Source organism: Hypanus sabinus, chromosome 4 (genome assembly GCF_030144855.1).
Source record: "Hypanus sabinus isolate sHypSab1 chromosome 4, sHypSab1.hap1, whole genome shotgun sequence".
NCBI lineage: Eukaryota > Metazoa > Chordata > Chondrichthyes > Myliobatiformes > Dasyatidae > Hypanus > Hypanus sabinus.
In genome coordinates, this window is record NC_082709.1 from 113,758,354 (window position 1) to 113,774,803 (window position 16,450).

A 16,450-nucleotide genomic window follows, 5' to 3' on the forward strand; every position below is an offset into this window, starting at 1 on the left:
GTCAAGCTGATTCAGCACGCTGCTCCGTGACGTTTACTCGTCTCTGCGCTGAACTGAGGCTGTGGCCTGCTCCGGCTGCAGTAGTGATGGGCTTCATGTCTGTGGTCTCACTTCCGTTCTGAATACTATCTGCCTACTTCTATTGTGTGCACAATCTGTCTTCAGTTGTCTAATCATCGGATGTTTGACGGCCTTTTTTTATGAGTTCTTTTGGGTTTCTTTGCTCTGTGCCTGCCTGTAAGGAGACAAATCTCAAAGCCATATAACGTATACATACTTTGATAATAAATGTAATTAGAACTGTAAGTGTTGTGAGAGTATCTGACCCCACCACCTTTTGGGGCAGTGTGTTTCAGATTCTGGGGAGGTTGGGATGGGAGCATGGTGGGGTAGTACGTGCTTTTCCCAGGGTCACTGACATTATAGAGTGGAATTTCTGTGTCAGTAAACTGGCTCCTACTGCTGCACAAATCTACCGTTCCCCACTAATAAGAGTTGGGCTCACCAGCACTGACTTTAAAGATAGGTGATCGATGCAGTCCGGTGATAGAGAAGATGTGATGGTGGCAGCACAGAAGGAGGGGGGGAAGGTCAGGACAGAACTTGCCAAGCCAGCCTGTGCTTCCCTTTTCCCTTCTCCACCTTGTGCTGCTGTTCACACCACCTCCCTGGCTCTTCTGTAGCTCCCTGGGTGGAGTGCGGCAGCTGACATCTCCACAGCTCTGAGAGTGAACAAGGAGCACCTGAGGGGGTTGTTCCTCATCATCACTACATTAAATGTTGGGGTGGCAGTTGTGGACGTGGCTCTCAGATCTGTTCATTCTGATGATTTCAAATTAAAATCCTACCTTAGCTGTTGGATTTTATTCTGGCTTTAAAAAAAAACAGAGATCTGAAAGTGGGACCTGGTAATAATGATGTTGGACTGCCAGAAGATTGCAACTGGTTCACTGACGTAATTCTGGGAAGGAATCTGTCTGTCTGTAACTGACTGGGAATCCCACATCAATAAGATTGACCAATGATTTCCTCATGAGAGTCGAGTCACATAAAGATGATTTAAATAGCAGAGGTGTCCAGAATCAGAGAATGGAATGAACTAATGCTTGATTGGCCAGACCCACAGTAGGCCACATGAAGTGTGAATGCAATTTCATGCAGGATGAGGAATATATTTGGATGCTGGTAACCATGGGAACAAATCCAGATCATCCCCCAATCATCCCCCAATGGCTACCCACATCACCTCAATAGCCATCAAGAATCATCCTCCATTGGCTACCCACATCACCATGATAGCCATCAGGAAGCAAGTGCTCTTTATCCGCAGACTTTGCCACTGCAATTTTGGAGCAGAATATTGATTTGTTTCATAACTCCCACTTGGTCCCACTGGCATGCCTGACCTAATCAGGAGTACTGGACTCTGGGTAGCACAGCATTCAGGTCCATGGAAACACGAGCCTCAGAATTATGATCTACATGCTGGCCAGCTAACTACACCTGATCAATTATGACAGATAATTTCTCCTTCCTTTACACCATTCTAGTTTGTGTGACCTGCTGGTTTGGAAAAAGTCTTAAATCATTTTACTGAGTTATTTGTTTTGGGGAAAAAAGTCTAGATATCCTCATAGACTACAAAAGTAAGATATATGAAGACCACAGCATTCAATCTCATATAGAATATAATTAAATTAAATATGTTAGCATTCTTACATTCTGATTATCTAATAATGAGTTTGATACTGGCTGATGACTGAAAAGAGGTATCTCTTAAATTTATTTTTCTTTTCCAGTCTTGTTTTCTTTTCACAAGTTATTTTTTTCTCAGGCTTTTTGTTTGAAAGGAGTGAATTTTGTAACAGCAGCAGTGTGACAGAATTCCTTGAGCAGAGTGTCCGGACCTATTCCTGGATCTGACATCTCAACGCCTAGTCATGTGATCATTACTCCTTCCTGTTGGTGACATCACTGCTTTTCTCAGCTGTTCCCTGGAAAGGATGGCAGGAGAGGTTGTCAGTCTGCAGTAGATTGTGCAAGAGTACAGGTAGGAAGAAATGTGTGGCACAGGTCAGAAAATTCTATGCCACAGCCAGCTGAATAGGTAACGAATGCTGATAGAGTCTGCTTAAGTGATATCATCGACTGCTCTGTTGAGTGGTGATGGAATTAAATGGAGTTGGGATACCAGTAATTTGCATTTTTAAAGGGGTTTAGCTAAGAGTTATAATGCATTACAATCAATGCCCTGTGTGAGGCTGCATTGTTGACAACAGATGGCTGACTGCAGACTGCAGTAAAGGGGTATTGAAATGGAAAAAAACAGCAGCTGGCTGTCTTTAGGATTCTGTGAGATTTCCTCCCTCACCCCACTCCATCATCCTTCCCTCCGCCATTTAAGCATTTTGATCAGTTATGCTGTAATTGCTGTATGATTTCTGACTAGTTAATACACAATCTCTGACTAGTTAATATACGGTTTCTCACGGCACGAAGAAAGTGAGATCAAAACAGGAAATTTAACAAGGCTGTTAATGGAATGGAAAGGGCTCACAAGTTATTCACAGAGGATGCCAGTGAATGAAGATCGATTTCTCCTGTGTCACAGAGGGGCAAGGAAGGAAATCCTAACAAACATTGGATGGTAGGTTAATTGGCCATTGCAAATTGTCCCGTGATCAGGCTAGGATTAAATTGGGGGATTGTTCTGCGGCGCATCTCAAGGGGCTAGAGGGGCTTATTCCACACTGTACCTCAGTAAACAAACATAGAAATCACTAGAGCAATGGGTAGGCCAGGCAGCACCTGCGGAGAGAGGAGCAGAATTAATGTTTTACGGAAGAAGCGGAAAACATTTGACATTTAAAGTTACGGAGAAGGTGAGAGGTTGGAGAGAATGAAGGGAGTGTCTGTGGTAAAGAGCAGATCAAGTAAGACTGACGGACACAAGCAGAAGTGTCTGCTGAGAGAGCGTGGTGAAGACTTGTTGGGAGGTTAATGAGGGAAGAGGAGAGAGGAAGAGAAAATGGTGTAGGAACTGTGAAGTACAAATCTGGAAATCTGAAATAAAAGAGATTGCTAGAAATTCCCAAAAGGTCAGTTAGCATCTGTAAAGAGATTAAAACAGAGTTAACATTACAAACTTGAAAGACTGGTTATTTGAAACACTATTGAGTTTGGAGGGTTGGGACATGCCTTGTCAGAAGATGTAGTGCTACTTCTTTAGCTTAAGCTTAGCTTCACTGGCAGGCCAGGCCATATGCGGAGAATTGAAGTGAATAGCAACAGGAAGCTCGGTCAGTCATGTGGGCTCTGCTCTGTCAGAGTGGTCACCAAATCTGTGTTTGGTTTCTCCAGTGCAGTGACTTCACCTTGGGAACTGAATGCAGCTCACCAGATTGGAAGCACTTGACAAGTGAATCACTCTTTCATTTGGTCAGAGGTATCTGGCCCCCTAGCTGTCAGGAAGGGATGAGTTGAAAGAGTGGCTGGTTGCCATGAGAAGGTGAATGGGTGTAGGTGGAGAAGGAAGAGAGAATCGAAGTATTGCAAAAAGAAGGGTCCGTTGGAAGGCCAGCAGAGGAGGGGAAGATGTGTCTCATCAAGATATGTCACAGTGGATGTTGCAGAGATTGTGGAGGATGATTCATTGAATATGGAAGCTCATATGGGTGGAGATTGAAGACAAGGGGAATCCTTGCTCTGACCGAGAGGGCAGCAGAAACATGGGAAGTGGCAGAGATGTATCTGAGAGACCTGTGCGAAGGCACATTAGGACCTCGTGACTGCCCAAAATATTGACTGCTCATATTCATCCATAGATGACCGGCTGAGTTCCTCGAGCGTCTTCTGTGTGTATGGCTCAATATTTCCAGAAACTTCAGAATCTCTTGTGACTTATCTTCATTCCTACTCCATAAAACAAAGGGAGGGAGAGGGAAAACAGAACAGTATTGAAAAGAATATCATGCTGCCAGAATGTGTTGGTGACACTTTCAGGCTACCCCCAGCGCATCCTTGGTTGGTAATGTGACAAAGCATTTCACTGTTTGTTTCAATGTACATGTGGTAATAAATTGAATCTTGAAACCAGTTAGGTTAGCATCACTAGTTGAAAAGTATGAGTGTCTATTACAAAGGACACTTGGGAAACAGCAGTGAGATCAGAGAATACAGAAATCAGAGGATCTGAGGTGGCCTTGACATATTGAGAAAGTGGGAAAAGATGCAGCAGATGTGAATCATTGTGAAATTACACATTTTGGTAGGAAAACAGAAAGATGCTGCATTACCTTAGATGGCATTGGAGTGCAAAATGTCAATGTACAAACGGACCTGGTTATTTATGTGCATTAGTCACTGAAAGCAAACATGCAGTTAGGAAGGAAAATGATATGTTGCCCTTTATTGCAAGAGTTTTGGGTAAAGGAGAAAAGCTATCTTTCTACAATTATACACAGTATCCCATCTGGAGTGTAGTGTGTTGTTTAGGTCTGCTTTCTCATGGAAGGATATACTCAATTTCAAGGGAGGGCAGTGGCGATTCACCAGAGAGATGGTGGGACTGCTGTATGAGGAAAGGTTGTGCTGACTAGGTTTGTGTTTGCCAGAGATGAGAAGAATGAGAAGGGATCTAATTAAAACATACAGAAGTCTGACAGGGACATGATGCTGGGAGAATGTTTCCCCTGGCCTGGATTCTAGAACCAGGGCCAGTTTCTTGCTAAGGACAAATGATTTAAGACTGAAGTGAGGAGACTTTTTGTCATTCAGAGAGTGGTAAATCGATGGAATTCTCACCTACAGATGGCTGGATATATTTACTAAGGAGGTAGACACATTTCTCAACAGAAAGGATATTCAAGGGATACGAAGCGTGCTAAGGAATATGGTGCTGAGTGAGGTGATGAGTCAGGAAAGCACATCAGCCCTGAATGTCCTCTTCCTGCCTTTCCTAAGATTCTGATAGAACAATGATGATGGTACTGGAGAAACTGTGGAAATGGAATGGAGTCCTTGCAAGAAGCAATGTGGATTGGGGCATAATCACTTTATCTGTAGAAGTCTGCAGGGTCAAACTCAAAGCCCTCATATGCACACGTGCGATGAAAAACTCACTTGGAGCAGCATCATGAGCACCGGATACACAACATTCACAAGAAAGGCATAAATTATGTACGATGTTTATAAGAAAGAACACAATTAGAACAATAAAAGAAAAGCCCATTTTAGTGCAAAGTGCTCATAGGCTTCTGAAGCTGTTAATGTTTGGGGTTGTGCCAGTAGGTGCCAGTTGAGGAGAAGTGGCTGATTCTGAACTTGGTCAATAACAACCCATCCCTGAGATGGGGATAGAAGGAGAGGGTCGGGGAAGGGAAGTGAAAATCCAGGGGTGGAGCGTGAAAAGGTGAGAGCAGGGTAGAAGCTGTCAGCGCAGGTGATGAAGCACTGGAGTTATGTATGGCAACAGGATGCAGCACCAACAGAGTCATCAGTCCTGTGAGGAATGGTCTGAAACATTGGCATAGGCCCATATGGGGGATATGAGTGGAATGTAGCTCTGTTCGATGCACATTGATCACAGGGCAGTCAGGAGCTTAACCCTTTTCATTACAATCCTGATTTTTTTTAAACAGATGATTTATTTTGAGCAACCTACTGCATAGGTCCAGTTTGCCTTTGTAAATCAGGTTCCTTCTTAGTGTTGGTGCCGGCAGTTCCTGCTGTAGGTACTATTGGACCCAAAGTTCCCAGTGGTCATGGCCTTGTAAATTGTGCAAGGCTGGTCTGGGTCAATGGAGCAATGGATTAACTCAAGAGTTAATCAGAAAGGATGAGCTACGATGGCTTTCGTCACTGTGAAGGGGCCCGTAACTGAATCTCTTTCTAAGTTACCCCTAGGAATGTTGAGTAGCCACATGGTATTCAATGAAAATCAAAAAGAACTCGGAGATCATCTGCGGAAAGAGAAGTGGAGCTAATGGTTCAGGATGAAGAACGTGATGATTCTCTGTTGTGATGGAAAGTCTTTGACCTCGGGCAATATCTCTGTTGTTCTTTCTCAAGATGCTGCCTGGTCTATTGTGCCTGGCATGGCATTCTCTGTTGTTGCAGCCACAGCTTATCCGGGGAGAATAATGACCCATTCCAGTTGGAGAGCGGGTTGGGTTGAGTGACCTGCCAGCTTGTACCCCTTTGCCTCCCTCCACCACCTTATTCTGGCTTCTTCCCCTTTCCTTTCCAGTCCTGAAGAACGATCTTTGTCTGATATGTCAACAGTTTATACCCCTCCACAGATGCTGCCTGAACTGCCATGTTCCTCCAGCATTTTATATGTGTTGCTCAGGATTTCCAATAACTGCTGAATTTTTCGGGTTGAAGAAAATCTTGCTTTGTTTTACTTTTTCCTGTTCATTTTTGATAATTTAGGAAATATTTACTTTCCATCTATAATTGTTCCAACATGCTGGTGGTGAGACACATTGAATGATTGCTGTTCAGGTGAAGGTTTTCCCAGAGTCTGCAGATTTAGACACAGCCATGCAGGATAGCGTGTGGCATGGAGGGAACCTGCAGGTGGTGGTGCTTCCACGTACCTGCTGTCCTTGCTGGTAGAGTCATGATACCCAGGGAAGTAACTGCCTTTTGTAAATGGTTAACTCTAGTACGCCAGTGGTGGAGAGATGGATAGGGCACTGATCAAGTGGCTGTTGTTATCATGGACGGTGTTGAACATCCGAACATTGTTGGAGCTTCACTTTTGCAGACAACATTTGTACCAGTCGCATATTCCAACCCATGCCTGACTTGTATCTGGAAAGGTTATATTAGGAAGTAAGCCATTAGCCATTGTATACCCTCTGATCTGTTCCCATAAACTTGGTATATATGGGGCAGGTTCATTAGAGTTTCCAGTTAACAATGACCCCTCCTCATCCAAGATTGTGTGTAGTTTGTGTAGGTCTCCATTAGTCTTGATAGTCCTTGGATTTGCACCTTGGAAAGTTTCCAGGGCGCAAGCCTGGGCAAGGTTTTTTTTAATGGAAAACTGGCAGTTGTCCAAGCTGCAAGTCTGCCCTCTCCACGCCACCGATGTTGTCCAAGGGAGGGGCATTAGGACTCATACAGCTTGGCACCAGCCATCCAAGATGACAGAGGACAAGAATATCCTATACCATGTGTATAGGCCTGACTGCAATTGAACTGTTTGACGGTGTCGATTGAGACAACTATCACCTGGTACTTTGGTGACATAAATACTAATTGCTACTTATCAGATACCTGAATTCCATTAGCAGCCATCTCCACTTCTCACCATAAACTGGAAAGCAAGTTATTGAAAAACTGCACATAGGAAATCAGAAACAGAGAATATTGGAATACTCAGCAGGCCAGGCAGGGTCTGGGAAAGATAACATTCATTAGGAAGGTCCCCCTTTATTTCCCTGCAGGGAATCTCCTCCAATATTCCTGCTGCATTTCTCACCTATTTGCTCCCATGCTCGCCCTGCTCCCACAGTCAGGATGTTCCCTTTGATATCACCTTGTCTTCAGTCCCTTCAACCCCCATATCCAAGAGACGTACAGCATGGACACAGGTCCCAAAGCCCATTCAGTCCAATGCTGAGCATCCATCCCTATATTTGCACTAATCTGGCACTAAATCCATTATATTCTTCTGACATCTGCATTGACTCCAACACCATCCCCCCTCCTCCCACAAATTCTATGGACTCTACCACATACCTACACCTACCAAACCCTGCAACTCTGGGATATGGGGGTAGATAGTATAGGTCAGGCAGACAGTAAGGTGCAAGGGCCATGACCAGTTAGGTTGTGTGGTTTAGTCTTTATCTTTATTGTACAAGAGGGCCATTCAAGTGTCTTATAACAGCAAGAAGGAAGTTGTGTTGTCAAGCTTTTGTATATTCGGCCAGATGGAATAGAGAGAACGATTGTAGTGGGAGGGGTCTTTGGCTGTTTTACTGGGGCTGCGGGAAGAGTCAATGGAGGAGACTCTGGTTTTTGTGATGTGCTGAGCTGTGTCCATAACTCTCTCTATTTTTTACTTCACTCCTGATGAAGGGTTTCGGCCCGAAACATCGTCACTACCTCCTCCCATAGATGCTGTCTGGCCTGCTGAGTTCTGCCAGCATTTTGTGTTTTTATTTCTCTGTACTTTTTTTTGTCTTTGGCAGAGCAGTTGACATACCAAGCTGTAGCACATCTGGATAAGGTGCTTTCTGTTGTGTACTTAACATTTCAGTAATATGTGACTAACACTGTAAATACATTGTTTGATTAAGCATTCTTTGTTGTTTACATAATGCATTGCAGGTTATACATAAAAGTATGTAAATGACATATATGATTATGCTGACATATCACACATGTGCACCTCGCTTAAAGTAAAAATGACATTAGCAAACACGAGTTATCACAGCTCTGTGGTTTACTTTTAATTAATTTAATGTCTTGGAATTACAAATTATAACAGTGGTCACGACGTAGTTTTAAACTAACCTAAGATGATTACCTACCCATCGAAGTGCAGCACACTTTCTTAGGTATGGTTGAGTTTAAGAAAAAGGCAGGCAACAGATGAGTTTTGTGGGTTAATAAACAGTGAGTACCCGGTAATAATAACCACAAATAATAAACAAAGAGCAGAAATGGTTGGCTACATTGGAAAGATAGTTGTGTTCAAATGCACAACAGATAACTGGCTTATGTATACTGAGCAGATTGAGCAGAATTTTGAAGCAAATGAAATAGCCAATGAAAAGAGAGTGCCAGTTTTGCTGTATGCATTGGATTTAAATGCATACAGTTTTCTTAGTGGTTTAACTGCTCCAACTAATGAGCTGAAATGAGTTTTGCTGATATTGTGAAAGTAATGTGGGGACATTTAGAATCAAAACTATTGTTAATGCAGAATGCTTTAGGTTTCATGAGGAGAATCAAAAGGAAGGGGAGAGCGTTTTTGCATATGTGGCTGAATTGATGAAGTTGTCTGAGCATTGTCAGTTCAGTTATGGGCTTAATGATGCACTGACAGATTGTATAGTTTGTGGAAGCTTACAGGAAAGCATTCAAAAATAGCTCCTAACTGAAGCACAACTTATATTTAAAAGAGCATTTGAAACAGCTGTATCAATGGAAAAAGCAGACAGACACAATTGAGTTGTGTCAGGAATGAAAGTGAGTGTGAACAAAATTACAACATCTCAATAGAAACAGGTCTGGCTGAACAAATTGTGTTACCACTGTGACGGGTTCACATACACCAGACCAATGCAGGTTTAATGGTGAAACTTGCAGAAATTGCAACAGCGTAGGACAGATAGAAAAAGCATGTTGGGCAGGCAAAAATAAATAGACTGCACAGGGAAGGGAAAAAAATTTAAAGTCAAGTTGCAGTTTCAAAAAGAGCACTAATCTACATACTGATGATGAAAAATCTTAAAATGATGAGAGTGACACAGAACTGGGTATCTTTGAGATTTTCAGTATTAAAACTAACAACAGACAAGCAATATGGCTTACAGCAGAAGTGAACAGCAAATTAATTAAAGTGGAATTGGCTATTTCTGTAATTCCACAAAATGAGTTTGTGAGGCATTTCAAAGATACTGAATTGAAGCCTGCAGATATCCCACTAAGAACTTGTACTGGAGAAAAGATAACTCCCGTGGGAATGACATTCCAAATAGTGAAATACAACAACCAACAAGACACATTGGGCTTCTATGTGGAAAAACAGGAGGGGCAGCATTGTGGAGATGTTTGTGGCTGAGACAACTACAACTTGATTGGAGATCCATCCACAATTTGCATGCCACATCCCCTGAAATACAATCAACTGAAAGTGAATTAAGAAAAGCACTGGATGATGCCACAGCAGTGTTCAAGGATGACATTGGAAAATGCAAACAGGTCAAGGGTAAAATAGTGTTAAATGAAAATGCCACACTCAGGTTTTGCAAAGCCTGTCTATTTCCTTGTACCATCTGTGATAAAGTAGCCAGTGACTTTGATCCACGGAGGCCAAATGAATTCTTTCCAAGATTGAATGGAGCCCATCTGCAACACCAGTGGTGCCAGTAGCCAAGAGGAATGGGTCTGTCAAGATCTCTGGTGAGTTTAAGGACCCATCAATACTCTCTGTCCAGGATCGAGGATATTTTTGTAAACCTTTCTGGAGAGAAAGACTTCAGCAAAGTAGATCTAGCTAAGACCACCTACAGATGGAGACGGAAGAAGAGTCCATAAGACCAAAAGACATAGGAGCAGAATTAGGCCATTCAGCCCATCAAGTCTGCTCTGCCATCTCATCATAGCTGATCCCAGATCCCACTCAACCCCATACACCTGCCATCTCGCCATATCCTTTGATGTCCTGACTGAGCAGGAAAAGAACAACTTCCACCTTAAGTATACCCACAGACTTGGCCTCCACCGCAGCTTGTGGTAGAGCATTCCACAGATTCACTACTCTCTGGCTAAAGAAAATCCTCCTTACCTCTGATCTAAAGGGTCGCCCCCATCAATTTTGAGGCTGTGCCCTCTAGTTCTGGGCACCCCCACCATAGGAAACATCCTCTCCACATCCACCCTATCTAATCCTTTCAACATTCGGTGGGTTTCAATGAGATCCCCCCCACATTCTTCTAAATTCCAGTGAGTACAGGGCCAAGGCAGACAAACAATCCTCATATGTTAACCAATTCATTTTGGGAATCATTCTCGTGAACCTCCTCTGGACTCCCTCCAATGATAACACATCCTTTCTGAGATATGAGGTCCAAAACTGTTGACGATACTTCAAGTGCAACCTGACCAATGTCTTATAAAGCCTCAGCATTATCTCCTTACTTTTATATTCTATTCCCCTTGAAATAAATACCAACATTGCATTGGCCTTCTTTACCACAGGCTCAACCTGTAAATTAGCCACCGGAAGTCTTGCACAAGGACCCCTAAGGTTTGAACCCTCTCCCAATTTAGATAATAGTCCACTCTATTGTTCCTTTTACCAAAATTCATTATCGTACATTTCCGAACACCTTAAGCCATCTGCCACTTTTTTGCCCATTCTTCCAATTTGTCAAGTGCTGCTGCAATCACATTGCTTCCTCAGCACTACCTATCCCTCCACCTATCTTTGTATCATCTGCAAAATTTGCCACAAATCCATCAATTCCATTATCCAAATCATTGACAAACAATGTGAAAAGTAGTGGTCCCAATACTGACCCCTGAGGAACAGCACTAGTCACCAGCAGTCAACCAGAAAAGGTCCCTTTTATTCCCACTCACTGTCTCCTGCTTGTCAGCCATTCTGCTATCCATGCCAATATCTTTCCTGTAACGTCATAAGATTTTATCTTGTTAAGCAGCCTTTGTGTGGCACCTTATCAAATGCCTTCTGAAAATCCAAGTAAATAACATCCACTGCGTCTCCTTTGTCTGTCCACCTTGTTTGTTAGTTCCTCGAACTCTAGCAGATATGTCAGGCAAGATTTCCCTTTACAGAAACCATGCTGACTTACTTACTTTATCACTATTTCCAAGTGCCTGGAAACCTCATCCTTAATAATGGACTCCAACACTTTCCCAACCACTGAGGTTAAACTAACTGGCCTATAATTTCTTGTCTTTTGCCTTCCTCCCTTCTTAAAGAGTGGAGTGACATTTCCAGTCTTCCAGTCCTCTGTTACCATGCCAGAATCAAATGATTCTTGAAAGATCAAAATGTTTCAAAGTGTTAGTCACAGTGATGGGCTTACTCTTGGAGTGGCATCTGCAGCTGCACTCTGGCAGATAGCTGTAGACCAGATGGGGCAAGGCTGTCCAGACACTGAGCGTTACCTTGATGAGATCATCGTTACTAATAAAGATGACAAGGAGCATATCCAAAATCTCAAGACAGTGTTTAAAAAAACAGAAGATTAAAGGTTCAGAGCATGATGCAACAAGTGTGAATTCTTAAAACCAAGCATCAATTGCCGTAGTCACACCAATGATGCACAAGCAGTGGTGGATGCCCCAAGGCTGAAGGATGTGTCACTGTTGTCCTTCTTAAGCTTTGTCAGGTTCCTGCCAAGTCTGACAATGTGCTCCGCTTAAAGTAAAAATTAAACTGACATATAGGTGTGTTATACGTCACTGTAAAAACACTGGCTCTGTGTTTTTCAGTTCAATTAGTTTAATGTTTTGGAGTTATAAAACATAGCACTTTCTATGGGACATCTAGAAATAATGGTGAGTGTCAACAGGGACAGGCCAGATGCTTAGCCTTTTGAGGAAGTAGAGGTGATGGTGTAATTTCTTTACTATGGCATCCACACGGTTGGACTAATGCAAGCTATTGGGGTTACGTTCACACCTAGAAATTTGAAGCTTTCAGTCATCTCTACCTCAGCACTAGTGAAATATACAGGAGTGTGTACTCCACACCAATTCCTGAAGTCAATTATCAGCTGGTTGTTTTGATGACGTTGCTGGAAATGATAGGATTGTTCTGTCCTAAGTCTGCTAGAATTCTTGTTTATTGTTGATGGGGGTATCACTGGGAAGGCCAATATTCTTGCTTGTCTATTGTTGTCATTAAGAAAGCTGCATTGAGCCACTTTGCTGAATTTGTGTTGGCGATAATCTTGCCAATTTCACTAAGGAAAGTTGCCCTCTGCTCTGGTCACGATTTGATTTCTGGTACTGAATGGTGTGATTTGTATCATACTGTTGCATCCTGTTGCCACAGTGGAGTGACTGAGAAGTACCACCCACAGCGGCAGAAGATGATGGAGGCTGGATCCTCTGCCACTGCAGGCTCTGCCCCAGGCTTGGCTGAAGGGACCAGGTAGCGACTTCTAATTTCTTTTCCCTTATGAGCATGTATTTCCATAGTAGCACCACGAATCTTTAATCCTGAGCATCCCTGAAGCATTTTCAGCAACACTTCTGAGAAAACATCCCAGGTTATTGGGATGGGAAGAGAGAAATAGCACGTCATTCAACAACCACACCAGGTTCTCCAGAAGACAGCTACACAAAGGATGATGGATGGGGTTAGAAGGCCAACTACACTGAATCATTTAGATGAGTACAGTCTTCCTGTAATCATGAGTGAAGCTGTAACTATGGTTTCTTCATGGTAAACCAGGCTTTGACAACTTAAATTTATGTAATAACTTTAACCTCTGAGCTCATCCTGGAGTTAATATACTGTTTGATTTTGCTTTCTGTTCAGACGAATGAGACCAATTGTGTGGCTTGGTTATGTGGCAAATAGCCAAGATGTTTCCTACATTACAGCAGAGAGTACACTTCAAAAACACCTTGACTGTAACAGACTGCTTTGGGTTGTGCATATGCAACTCCTAGAACATGCAGCCTATTCTCTCAGTCACATTTGAAACATATTCTAGAACTTAGAACAGTCTAGCACTGTGCAAGTCCTTTGGCCCATGACATTATGCTGACCTTTTAAGCTACTCCAAGATCAACCTAACACTCCCCTCCTGCACAGTACTCCATTTTTATTTCATCCACATGCCTTTTTAATGTCTCCGTATATCTGCCTTCACCTCTGCTCCTGGCAGTGTGTTCCACACACTCACCACGGTCTGCCTCCAATTACACTAAAATGATGCCCTCTTGTATTTGCCACTTCTGCGCTGGGAAAAAGATGGCAGCTGTCAACTCTATCAATGTCTTTCATCTTATATACCTCATCAAGTTCACCGATGACAAGACCGTGGTGGGTCTCATCAGCAAGAACGACGAGTCAGCTTACAGGGAGGAGGTGCAGCAGCTAACGGACTGGTGCAGAGCCGACAACCTGTCTCTGAACGTGAAGAAAACAAAAGAGGTGGATCTTGACTTCAGGAGGGCACGGAGCGACCACTCCCCACTGAACATCGACGGCTCCTCCATTGAGATGGTTAAGAGCACCAAATTTCTTGGTGTTCACTTGGCAGAGAATCTCACCTGGTCCCTCAACACCAGCTCCATAGCAAAGAAAACCCAGCAGGGTCTCTATTTTCTGCGAAGGCTGAGGAAAGTCCATCTCCCACACCCCCCCCCCCCCATCCTCACCACATTCTACAGAGGTTGTATTGAGAGCATCCTGAGCAGCTGCATCACTGCCTCATTTGGAAATTGCACCATCTCAGATCGCAAGACCCTGCAGCGGATAGTGAGGTCAGCTGAGAAGATTATTGGGGTCTCTCTTCCCGCCATTATGGACATTTACACTATACGCTGCATCCGCAAAGCAAACAACATTATGAAGGACCCCATGTACCCCTCATACAAACTCTTCTCCCTCCTGCCGTCTGGGAAAAGGCTCCGAAGCATATGGGCTCTCACGGCCAGACTATGTAACAGTTTCTTCCCCCAATCTATCAGACTCCTCAATACCCAGAGCCTGGACTGACACCTTACTACCTTACTGTCCTGTTTATTATTTATTGTAATGCCTGCACTGTTTTGTGCACTTTATACAGTCCTGGGTAGGTCTGTAGTCTAGTGTAGTTTTTTATCTGTGTTGTTTTTTACGTAGTTCAGTGTCCTTTTTGTACTGTGTCATGTAACAACACCATGGTCCTGAAAAAATGTCGTCTCATTTTTAATATGTACTGTACCAGCAGTTATGGTCGAAATGACAATAAAAGTGACGACTTGACTTATCAATTCACCTCTCATCCTCCTTCGCTGCAAAGAGAAAAGTCATAGTTCACTGAACCTTTCCTCATAAGGCATGCTCTCTATTCCTGGCATCATCCTGGTGAATCTCTTTTTCACCTTCTCTAAAGCTTCTAAATGCCTTCTATAATGTGACCAGAAATGAACACAATATTCCAAGTGTTGTCTAACCGGGGCTTTTGCAGAGCTGCAACATTACCTCAAGGCTCTTGAACTCAGATCCCTGACTAATGAAGCCAACACACCATATGCATTCTTAACCACCCTATCAACCTGCACAGCAAATTTGAGGGAACTATGGATGTAGACCCCAAGATCCCGCCGTTCTTCCACGATGCCAAGAATCCAGCCCTTAGCCCTGTACACTGCATTCAAGTTTGACCTGACAAAGTTTCTCACATCACACTTTCCTGGGTTGAATTCCATCTGCCTCTTCTCAGCCTAGCTGTCTGTCCTATCAATGGCCCGTTGACACCTACGACAACTTTCTACAATATCCATACCACCACCATCGTGTCATCTGAAAACTTACTAAACCCCCACCCTTCCACATCATTTATTATAAAACACAAAGAGAAGGGGGTCCTATAACAGACTTCTGTGGAACACCATTGGTCACTGACATCCAGGCAGAATACACTACATTTACTAATAAACTCTTCCTCTGTGGGCAAGCAAATTCTGAATCCATTGGCCAAGTTTCTCTGGATCCCATGCCTCCTGAGTTTCTGAATGAACCTATTGTGAAGAACCTTGTCAAACACGATACTAAAATCCATATACACACCATCCACTGCTCTACCTTCATCAGTTTCTTTTGTCACTTCCTCAAAGAAATCATCAGACTCATGAGGCAAGACTTGCCCTTCACAAAGCCATGCTGACAATCCCTAATCAGACTATGCTTTCCAAATGCTCATAAATTGTATTTCTGAAGTTCCTTTCCAATAGTTTGCCTATCACTGACATAAGATTCACTGATCAATAATCCCCAGGATTATTCTTATTAACTTTCTTGAATAAAGGAGTAACATTTGTCTCCCTCCAATCTTCTGGTACCACTCCTGTGGCCAGTGAGGATGCAAAGGTCATCACCAAAAGGCACAGCAATCTCTTCCCTCATGCCCCGAAGTAACCTGGGGCATATTCCATCTGTCTCTGGACTTGTACGTTTTAATGTTTTTCTAAAGTTTCAGCACATTAGCCTGTTCTACACTCTTGTCACATTTGTCAAGATCCCTCTCAGTGGTAAATATTGAAGTGAAGTGTTCATTCAGGTCCTTCCGTACCTCCTCCATCTGCAGACATGTGTTCTTTCTTATCTCTGATTGGTCCTACCCTCACTCGAGTCATCCTCCTGTTCTTCATGTACGGGTAGGACACATTGGATTTTTTCTTATTCATACCCACCAAAGCCTTCTCATGTCCCCTTCTAGCTTTCCTAAGACCCTTCTTCAACTCCTTCCTGCTACCTTGTTACTCTCCAAAGCCCTATCTGATCCTTGCTTCCTAAACCTTAAGTACACTTTTTGCTACCTCTTGACTAGATGTTCCACATTTCTTATCAACCATAGTTCCCTCACCCTACCATGCATCCTCTGCCTTAATGGGACAAACCTATCAGGAAGCTCATGTGAGTGCTCCCTAAACAACTTCCACATTTCCATTATGCAGTTTCCTGAGAACATCTGCTCCTAATTTATGCTTCCAATTTCCTGCCTAATAGCATCATAAT

The 16,450-nt window shown here is 43.2% G+C and overlaps 1 protein-coding gene across 1 annotated transcript in view; it reads left to right on the top strand.

Annotated features, from left to right (window-relative positions):
* The first annotated feature begins 2,004 nt into the window (after nucleotides 1-2,004).
* The window catches only part of LOC132393121 (H(+)/Cl(-) exchange transporter 4), a 112,578-nt gene continuing 98,132 nt past the window's right edge, over nucleotides 2,005-16,450 (top strand). Inside the window, exon 1 of the mRNA XM_059967947.1 lies at nucleotides 2,005-2,050. The gene's annotated coding sequence lies outside the window, so the exon portion shown is untranslated. The remainder of the gene's footprint in view (nucleotides 2,051-16,450) is intronic.